Below are 11569 nucleotides of genomic sequence, written 5' to 3' on the forward strand. Positions count from 1 at the left end.
TGGATTCGAAGAACATAAGCAGCCAACACCACCACCACAAGTGGCTCTAGTAGTGGCTGAGCAGAATGTCGAAGAGGGTCCGGACTTGGAGCAAGATGCTGAAGAAGAGCAAGAAAGAATGCCCAGTCCGCCTCTACCAGACTTTGCGCCTGAAGAGCCCGAAGATGCCCATATGCCCAAGCGCACTATGGCAACCAGAAGAAGAAGATAGGAACTGGCAGAGGAAGCCCAATGCAGAGCACTGTCACTGCCTAGACAATTTCCTGAAGAGCCAGTGCCACTACGAGGGGATTCCAACCCTATCGATTGGCCTCAAGAATTGGTCATATGGTGTGAACGGGAGTTCGAGACGAGGCCACTTGAGCTTTCATTTGCTTATCCACACTCTCTGGACTATGCGTTGCCTCTAGGCATTCTAACCAAGATCAAGGATTTGGCCAATGATCTTGCAAACAGGTGGATAGAGGAAAGAAGCCTCATAATAACTAGGTGGAGGCAAGAGCCTGCAGACTACTGGAAGGACAAGATAAGCAGGGTTCCCAAAACCATCCAAGGCTATGAGGTACAGCCTTCTTAACCACCTGTAATTATCTTAGGCTTATCAAGTTCCTACTAATGCAGAAACCCACAGTTGAGGAAGCCCACCTCCCTCCACTCTTTTTTGACATCAACCTAGGGATAGATAGTAGATCCATGACTAGATTAATGATGAGAGCAACCTTGCTTCCCTCCTTTTGCCTAGAAATCTTAGAGGATATGAATGATACCCGCTTCACGAGGTGCAATCATTCCTTCTTGTCATCCACACCTCTCAAGGCCCGGGGCGCTATTAAAGAATATCTACAAAGTCACGCATTCCTATCCCAATGCTTGTTGCGACCACCTCGTAATCCGGTTGAAGGTGATAGGCATTAGCCAGGACACCTTCCTTGTATGCAATTCTTCAAAAAAAAAAAGAGCATGAGGGCTCACTTCGCTCACTACACCTAGGGTTTACACCTAGCCTCTCCCCCACTTCACGCTTAGGGCACATCAAGGGCAGGACTTCTAGGCCTGTCACCCTAAGTTCTACACTGCACCTCCAATAACACACGAACTGGGTCCTTAAGTGTGGGACATTACCAAGGGCTTACCCAAGGTTAGACCCATCTCCCAGTTCCACTACACATGCACTTATACCACACCGTGAGACAGACACACCCCTTAGGGAGTACACAACTTTCTCTTGTAGGCTATGATCTTGACTCAGTGATGACTGGCGACCCAACTAAGGAAGACAATCCACGATATCTGCTAATGACCAGGATTTTTTCCATAAGTCGGACAGGACACCACTACAGCCGCTTCAAGAGCTTTTGCATACTTCGACGGTTAAATGGACCAACATGCTTGATGTGGCCGACCATCTGCCTACTAATGGCTACCATGACTGAACCAAATCAAGCAGAAGGGAAACTCAGTGATGGACCCACCATTGGTATAGATCTTGGAACCTTATATTCTCCAAATGATTAGAGATCCCCAGGTTTAACAACCATCACAGAAGAGGAGCTACAACTGTGTGACAAATGCCAAGCATCTTCATGAAGATTAAAGCACACCGGAATCTCTCCCGGTCATCATTAATCAAACTCCATCACCTGCGGATCCCAGAGACTATAACCCATCTCACCTGCATCCCCATAACCAAGGAAAACACATTTGACACTCTTAGGATCCAGCTTACTTCTCTTGTCCCTGGACACATGGCAAAATGCCTCACATCCAAAGACACGGAGATGCACATAAGAGGGAGGTTTTCCAGTCCATACCTCCTCTGCAACCTGGAAATTCAAACCACTAGAAGGTGATCTATTTATGATATGAAAAGGTGTACTAACTGCCTCAGCCCAAAAGCTTTGTGGTAGGCCTGCATGGCTAAGCATACTGCGTACATGCTCCTGGATGGTTCTATTCATCCACTTAGCCAAACCATTCTGGGGGGGTGTAGGGGGCGGTCAACTGATGCTTAATACCCCTCTCATCACATAACTGCTCAAAAGCATGTGAGACATACTCACCCCCATTATCTGTCCTTAGGCATTTGAGCCTATACCCAGACTGGTTCTCAACCAATGCAAGCCATCTTTGAAACAGTCAAGACATAGGATTTCAACTTAATGGGATAAGCCCAAACTTTCCATGAAAAATCATCTATGAAAGTAACAAAATATTTTGCACCAACCATAGATTGACAAGACAAGGGCCCACATACATCCGAATGTACCAATGCCAAGGGCTCACTCATGCGTGGCCTACCAGATGTCTTATGCGTAGACCTAGTCTGCCTGCCATAATGACAATGCTCATATGAATCAAAACATGCATATTCAAGGGGCAGTAAGTACTGCAAGAAGCCAGAAAGCATTTTCATTCCCTTCAAAGACATATGACCCAAATGGGCATGCCAAAGAGATACATGTGGGATAGAACCCACAAACAAAACATGATCAAGGGAAGAAGCATATACAATCAAGGGATAGAGGCTTCCAGCCTTGGCACCTCTCACAATCACAAGTCTGCCACGAGTGATCTTCCATGTAGAGTCTCCAAAAGATACATGATAACCTGCATCATCAAGCTGTCTAGCTGACATGAGACTATGTGTCAAAGTAGGTACATGACATACATCATGCATAACAAAACTGCTGCCAGAAGGAAACTACAGCCTAACATCACCAATGCCCACAATATCAAGAGAACTATCATCACCCAAGCGCACAAAACCCGAAACAGTACGATATGAATGAAACCACTCTCGGCAAGGTGTCACATGAAAGGATGCACTTGAGTCCAAGAGTCAACACTGTGCATACATAGAGTGTATTCTGCTAGCCTGCTAAGCAGCCGTTCTAGGAGTTCTTGTTAGTAGTGAGGCAGTTAGAGAAGCCTACCAGAAGATAATAATGATGATGCCAGGAAACCCTGAACATCCTACAAGATGAATATAAATACAAAGATGTGTAAAAAGGGGTTCTAACCCCTATCAAAGAAAAGAAAAGAACTGAAAATATATAAGCAGTTGATCATTGCCTTGCAAAGGCCTGGTAGGTTCCTAGGGACGAGTCAGACCCAGGGCCGATACCTTGTCTTCCTAGGGGTGGCTTCTTGCTGAAAATAATAACAAAACAAGGAAGGTTGGAGCGAAAATAAAAGTGAGCCTTAGAAAAGGATTAAGTGTCGCCTTGCGAGGGCTTGGTAGGTTCTTGGGTGCGGAGACAGGTCCTGAGACCGATGCCTTGTTCTCCTTGGGTCACTATGCTCAGCTCCCTCCTTTTTACATGCCCAAGTATGTTGATAAAATAAAAACCCTAAAAGAAGAACTGTACTGAAAGAAAATACTTCTTGATCAGGCTATAGGAGTCCTCGCCTTGTAGGAGCTCCTAGTTGTGTTGTCCTTAGTGGGTAAGTAGTTCAGACTACCATTTAGGGCAACCTCTTTGATAGGTTTTTTAGTTTGGCTGTGTTGGAGCAGTTGGTTAGCGACTCACTTTGGATCTTCTATTAGATGATGTTAGGCCTACTCCTTGTGGATGTCATGCCTTGGTTCTGTCAGGGGGTAGGGTGAGCATTGTGCTGATTTTTAATCTATATTTGTTTTGTATCAGTTTGATGCTTCTTTGGTTGTTTATGTGCAGATATGTTCGTGGATTCGACGGGCTGCATCGCCCTATCCCGTGGTCGCCAATGAGAGCGGAATTTTGGTGCCAGCAATTGCTTAAAAATAGCTAAAAAATATGAATATCAAGGGAAAAATAACCAATGTCAAAGGCGGCGGCTCGACCTAGGACGATTTTAAGCGTCAAAGTGCTCTAAGGACGCCCGGGCAACACTTGCGGATTTTTAGTAATTTTTCCATGCGCCTGTGGCGGTCAGTGGAGCTATCAGTCTCAGTGCAGGATGCCGAGATGAGCTCACAGAAATTTTCAGATTGCGATTTGGACACCGTATGCGCGAGAGGCAGTGAAAAGGCCAAATGGCCGGTCAAGAAAAGGGAGGGTGCCCAAAAATTGAGAAATGAGGGGGTGCCTTTGTGAAGGGGCACCCCCCTTCTAAAAAAATCATGATGGAGGGGGGGGCGGCGGCTGATCAGGCCGCTGAAAAAAACGGCGCCCCCCCCACAAATCAAGAAGAGAGGCTGAATGTAAGCCATGAATCCAATTGCAGAGGGCAACCACATTCGATCTCCGCTCCGCATCGCTCCGATCCACGCGAGGAATGGTAGCCTGTAGAGGGAGAGAGAAAATCAGTCTTTCTCTCTCCTCCCTCTCTCTTCTCTAAGGGGGAATTCATGTGGGAAGGAGAAGGAAGAAGAAAGAATGATGGAGGCTTGTTCGGCATCGATCGGATTGCTCCACGGGCTGGAAATGGTAATTTGTGATCGTCATGAGCATGAAGTGCTGCTGATTTTCAGATTTGCAGCCATGGACATGAAACCCGAAACACGCAAATAAGCGGTAATTCAATTTTTTCAAAGGAAATTTGAGATTTCATGGCTTTTGATTGATAAAATGTTGTTCATGTGGGCTAAAAATTGTTTATGTTGCTGTTTTCCATGAGTACTTGTTGATCATAATCAAAAAATCAAAAAAATATGCATCTTGTGGCTCAAAATAATACACTAAAACACGTAAAATATGGAAAATCAAGGAAAAATGATGTTTTTGGGCATAAAAATAGGAAAATGAATAGGACCACCAACTAAATTTTCATTTTTGCTGCAAGAAGGAACTAAGGGCCACAGCCCATAATCTATTTTGAATTTTTAGTAATTAAATAATGCAGGAAATAAGGGAAAATACAAGGAAAATAGAGGAAAATGACTAAAAATAGGGATACATTTTGGGTGCGGAAAATTAATGAAAATTAAGAACAATGTTTGTGAATGTTTGTGGGGACTGAAGCATGAGGATTTGCCTCAGTTCAACCCCACCTTCTTGTTCTAGGGTGTTTTTTTCACTTTTTACACATAAAATGATGGCAAAATACCCTATAAATCTATACCACAATGCAACATTTGATCGATGGGAGGGTAGAGTGGTTAAGATGTGTCCAAATGTGGAGTAAAATGATGAAAAGATTGCTGTTTTTGTTTGCATGCCATATAGGTCGGTGAATGATTATAAAATAAGGGCCTAGTAGCACGAGGGTTTCCTTGGTGCTAGGTTCCCGCATAAGATCGGTAGTTGAAAATCATTGAAAGGATGTTTGGCACATGTGCACAATATTGATTTCATAACTGTTTGAGCACTTAGCATCCACAATATGCATAAATCATGGAAATATTTAAAGGTATCAGAAATCCTGGATGCACAGCAATTGTTTTCATTAGGATCTTGACCCACGTTGAGGACAGGACATCCTAAGCCATAGGCTAGTCATGGGGTCTAAGGGAAAGAGAAGTAAGGACAATGGTACATTCCTGTATACGATTAAATGGTACCTCGAGTGGATTTTGTGCGACATGTTTATATGTTGAGCGACGCATCGAGGGGCCAATCCCCAAGGTGTAGAAGAGTTGCAGAGGGGTGGCGGCACTCAGCCGTTGGAGGACCCCCTATGTGTGTGCTTCGTGCCGTTAGGCAATGTGCAAGGGACTCCCTCTGAGGAGTAGTGGGTGAGAGAAGAGTGGACTACAAATGACGTAATACAAACGCAAGACATTCAGGAAGGCAATGTATGTGTCATCAACGCTCCTGGCCGCAAGGCCGTGGGGTTGTTGAGCGCGTGAGATAGAGATCCGGCTAGTGCACGAGCCAGTGCCGGCCCGTTCTAGGTTCCATCATAGCCATTAGTGCTCGCCGCTTAAAGCAATAAGAGGTCCATGGGTCTTGGAGGTTGAGCAAGAGCTCCCACAGAGGTTGATCATGAGATTACTAGGAGCCCCTCCAATCACTCAGAGACCATATCAAATGTCCACTAGACATTCCACGATGGCTTGCAACCTTGGTGGCTTACTCCTGATTTCATAATCAAATTCCTGCAAAGTGATCAACCACTTTGCTAGACGATCAGGCGGCTATAGCTTATTCATCAATAGTCGAAGTCCCTCCGCTTCCAAAATGGACAACTTTCAATGGATTAATACAACATATCTTTTAAACCTATCTTGATGATTTTATCCTTGTCTTCTTTGACAATGTCCTAACATACTCCAAGAAAGATGAAGATCATGAGCCAAAACTCTGCATCATCCTTGAAATAATGAGGACACATAAATTCTATGCCTAGAAAAAGAAAGTGCATTCTTCAAATAGTAAATTGAGTATCGTAGATTAATACTATCCAAGGAAGGAATTGTAGTAGATGTAATCAAGGTCAAAGATGTTCAAGAATGGGCACTTGCGAGAATAATTCAACAAATGCAAAGTATTTTGGGTTGATTGAATGGTACAGGGTGGTTTTTATCATGGATTATTCCTTGATTGTTGTATCTCTCACTAATTTTCTCAAGAAGAAAGTCACTATTATATGGAATTTTTATTGAGCAATTTAGTTTTGAGAATCTCAAGCATAAATTAGTGACAACAATTATCCTAAAGCTACCTAGCCTAAGCTAAGAGTTCAAAGTTGTAATCGATGTAAGCTCTCTTGCATTATTGGGTTGTTGTGTGCTTATATATGAAGGACATCCAATGACTTACTCATCAAGGAACTTGAATACTCATGAGTAGAATTATGCTATTCATAATTTGGAGCTACTAGTAGTTATTCATGCTCTTAAGTTGTGGAAATGCTATTTGGTAGTAACTCGATCTTCACTCAAATTGATCTCTAGATGCCATGATGGGAATGCCCAACAATCATGTTATAGAGATGACCAAAGAAGAAAAAACTAAATACCTAAGATATTAGTAGATGCTAAGAAAGTTCCAAGCCAAACAATACAACCCTGAGCTCAAATTCAAGTATAAGAACTTCGCTATTGATGAAGGACTTGTCTAGTTTAAGATAAGCCAATAACTCAAGAAGGTTTATAAAGCTCACAATTTTCCATTCTCATGACACCCTAGCTATGAGAAACTCTCGATGCCATAAGGAAACACTATCATTGGAAGAAACTAGTCTAGGTGATAAATATGTTACTAAGTACTTAAGCTACTAACAAGTAAAATTTGAATGTGTCAAGATGACTCGCAAGCTCTAGCCACTTCATATCCTTTAAATGAAATGGAAATTTATCAATATGGATTTCATAGTTGGATTATCATTAGTTCAAGAAGGATATAATTCAATATTAGTATTTATGGATACAAAGATTGCACATATTATGTTGGTCAAGACCAACTACAAGGATTCAAATATTGCAAGGCTCTTTATTAAGGGGATCTTTAGGCTTCATGGACTACAAAAGAGGATTGTCAGAAACCCTAATACTCTCTTCACTTCTTGTTTTTGGAAGCTTATTTAAGGTCAATGGGACACATATTTATTTTAGTAAAGCTTACGATCCCCAAAATAATGTCCCAAAAGAGAAAGTAAATCAATTCATTGAAGACATACTTAGAGCTTATTATTACAAAGAACATAAGTAGTGGATAGACTATCCACCCTTCATAGCATTTTCTTACACCACATCTTGTCATCAAAGCATCAAGTTTACTCCATTTCTAGCATTGTATGGGAAAGGTTATCTTACATTGCTCAACTTTTCTGATCCTACCCTAAAGGTAGAAGCTTTTTAAAAGATGTTGGAAGAAATGGATGACCAAGTTAAGGCCATCACTAATATATCAAAGCTACCAAGGATCCACATAAAGTATATGGCTGATCCAATAAGACAAGAGTGGATCTTCAAGTAAGGAGATATGATCTTTGTCTATTGATTGTGTTTTCCCTAATAAGATTTCCTTATCCTTATAAAAATTCAAGAAGTTGAGCCCAAGGTACTATTGGCCATACAAGATGATCAAGTGTCTCAAGCCCAATGCATATAAGTTACATTTCCTTGAACACTTGAACAATTACAATGTATTTTATGTTAGCTTATTGAAAGGTTATGTATCCAACCCTAACTTTGTGCCTTATGATCAATAAGTTCTAATGCTAAGCCAAGGAGCCCTTGAGCTTCAACTTGATAGGATACTTGTTGTAAAAGAGAGAGCCATGAGAAATAGGACCTTGGAGAGTACCTCATCTAGTGGAAGGATTATCCTAACAAGGATGCCACTTGGATTGATGAGGAAGCATTGTGTAAGCAATACCCCCGATTTCCTTTGAGATGTCAATGACATCTTGATTTCTCTAAGGGAAAGAGGATGTACAATTTGTGTTTTCTCCCCTTTTCTCTCACTACATGTGAATGGGGGCTTGGAGGGGGGATGTCTAATAAATAAGGAATTAAAACATTTAATATCTTTTAAACTTACCTTTATTACTTATGAGATTGCTATGGAACTCCCCATTATCCACAATGATCAAACTCACTACATAAGGCCATCATGCAAATCACCCCCTATCGATACTCCACCTTCCCCCATCATAGATGACAACCCCTTCTCCATCACATAGATCTAACAAACTCCTAGTACACATATCAACTTTGCTAATATTGGTGAAGAAGAGAGAGTGATCAATAATCACAAGGTGGAGAGGGGGATGATATCCCCCTCTCTAAGGCTATAAAATCCTTCGTATTTTACCCCTTTAGCATTAGTCTTTTTGGCTGAATATGTATGTATGTATGTATGTGTGTGTGTGTGTATATATATATAGAGAGAGAGAGGGGGGGGAGGGAGGGAGGGAGGGAGGGAGGGAGGGAGGGAGGGAGAGGGAGATAGATACATAGAGAGAGAGAGAGAGAGAGAGAGAGAGAGAGAGAGAGAGAGAGAGAGAGAGAGAGAGAGAGAGAGAGAGAGAGAGAGAGAGAGAGAGAGAGAGAGAGAGAGAGAGAGAGAGAGAGAGAGAGAAGGAGAAATAGAGGGAGAGAGAATACAGAGAGGGAAAGAAAGGGAGAGAGCTAGAGAGAAAGAAAGGAAAAGATAGAATAATGAAAGAGAAAGAGAGGGAGAGACTTAGAGAGAAATAAAGGATAGGGAGATAGGAGAAACAAGAGGAGAGCCAAAGGCTGTCCAAACTTCCATTATAATATCTTCTCTCCCTCTCCATCAAAACTTTAGTGTATTTTCTACTCCTCCCATCCATCAGCGAAGAAGCTCCCTAGGTCGCATCACTCCTAAAGTTTTAGAATTCCATTAATGATTCTCAAGATGACCAAAAATAAAGAGTATCATGCAATGGCACCTAAAATAAGAAGCTCAGGAACTAGAATCATAGGGACAACAAGCTTTGATGAAAAATGAGCTTTACCATACCAATCTTACCACCTTCTCACCATCTTGTGAAGATTACTATCCTGATTGTCCATGTCACTATCATACAACAATGTCCAATCTCCCTCTTCCACTCTCCTAGGCTATAGCCTATGCCTAGTCTCAAACTTGTCATTGTTTCGTAGCCTAGCTTCCTTAAGCTTTTGTAGTGCTACACATTGAACATTCTCTATCCTTCACTCAAGCTAGCAAATGCAAAGAGGTAAAAGCTCCTCTCTAGACATATCTTCCTACCAAGGTAAAACACTCCAAGTAAGTGCACAAGCTTCTCTCAACATAACTCGCTTTGCCCATACATCAACTCCAAAGGCATATAACCTATGATAACACTAAGTAAGAGGGTAGCATGTAAGTCTTTAGGTGGAACAAAGTATTTTTTTACTTTCATTGATGACTACTCACATAAGCTCTAGGCATACCCCATAAAGTAGAAATCATAAGTCTTTGCTACATTTCAACATTGGCTTGCTTTTGTTGAGAACCAGTCTAGGTATAGGCTAAAATGCCTATGAGTTAACAATGATGATTAGTATGTATCAAAGTCTTTGAGTAATTTTATTATGAGAGGGATATTAAGTGTCTATTGACTACCCCATACACACCACCCTAGAATGGTTGCCACAAGCTTTGGCTAAAGCCTTCACTGAAGGTGGATGACTCTCTTACTCTTTCCATTTCCTTCATGATTATATATAGAAGTCAAAGTCAATGTAATGCCATGTCTAAAGAACAATTCCCTAGTCTCATTTGCATCAAGTGATATTTTATGCATAGCCATACCTACAAAATATCTTCTCAAGCAAAAACTTGCACAAGATACTAGTAGCCTTCATCTTTAATGCTCTTCCTTCAACTTGATTAGTAAGATCTTCCCTTACAAATACTATCAACATAGTAATCAAATCAACAACCCACTTATAGTGCATACAAAGTAGATACATTTCATGAAGCTCATCTTTACGCTACATTGAAGAGTACAACTAACACTCCCTACATGTCTCCACAAAATTTGATACATCCTTATACATCTTTTTCCACCAATAGTTCTCTTGGATCTTCTCATAGCTAGCCCAGTGCACAATCTTTCATGAAACTCATGCATCACCTGAGCCTCCATAGCTTTTTCATACATTACACACAAGAAAATTCTACTTCTCTTCTTAGGATGATTCAAAAGCAACCCATCCTATAAGAAACAACCATAGGCCTTATGCCTAATGATCATGTACTCCACATCACACCAATCAACCCTTTTAGTGAGCATACTCAAATATCATCCAATTTGCAACCACTCACATGAATAAAGCTCCTCTAAAAAAGTCTAAAAAGAAGAAACATAACAAGAATGATCAACTATCATTGGATTTTCAACCTCTCCGTTCTCTCCAAGAAGTGACTTTGTATTCTCAAACGTAGCTCTCAAAAGTATATAAGGCAATAGGTTCTCCTTCCTTGCAATGTGGGTAAAGTCAAAATTCATTGATTTGATATAAGTAATCTAACAAAGAATTGCTATACCAGGGGGTACAACAACTAGTAATCATCCCCAATAGAGGCAAGCAATCAATCTCTACAACCCCCACTAAAGCACCAATAAAATAAGAGAGTGGTCACAATACACCAAAGCTCTTGCTAGATTTGTGGATACATGCATTGCCTTTCATTTAAGACCTTTGGTCCAAAGAAAATTGTATACATGTGTCCTTCCTCATTATCTTGGCCAACTGCCTATCCCAATAGGGCTAGTTTCAATTGTGATCATAGTGGGTCTTCAACAAGCATAATCTGCCTTCCTAAGAGCTAAAGCAAGCTGCAATAAATACTTAATCTTTCTCATAACTTTAGCATGCCTTTTGTCCCAAAAGAAATTTTCCCCCTTGCGAAGCAACAGATACACTATGTCTCCTACATGGGCAAAATGTGAAATCCATATCATATAAAACACACACTCCATGAAATCTCCTCACCTAAGAAACTGATATGCAAAACTCTACAATCTTCTATAAGATCCACCTAGTAGGAGATGGCTTCCTACCATAATAACCACACATATGTCCAACAATAAGTACCTCATTCAATCCAAAAATTGACTTTAGCCATGATAAGGTCAATTTTACCTCCTCCAATCTAATCAAGATCCTATCATAATCCATAATATGTTTAGCAACAAAGCATCTACAAAAACCAAAAGCATTTTT

The sequence above is a fragment of the Lygodium microphyllum genome, chromosome 8 (genome assembly GCF_053477565.2).
Source record: "Lygodium microphyllum isolate KBCC chromosome 8, Lygodium_microphyllum_v1.1.10, whole genome shotgun sequence".
Taxonomy (NCBI): domain Eukaryota; kingdom Viridiplantae; phylum Streptophyta; class Polypodiopsida; order Schizaeales; family Lygodiaceae; genus Lygodium; species Lygodium microphyllum.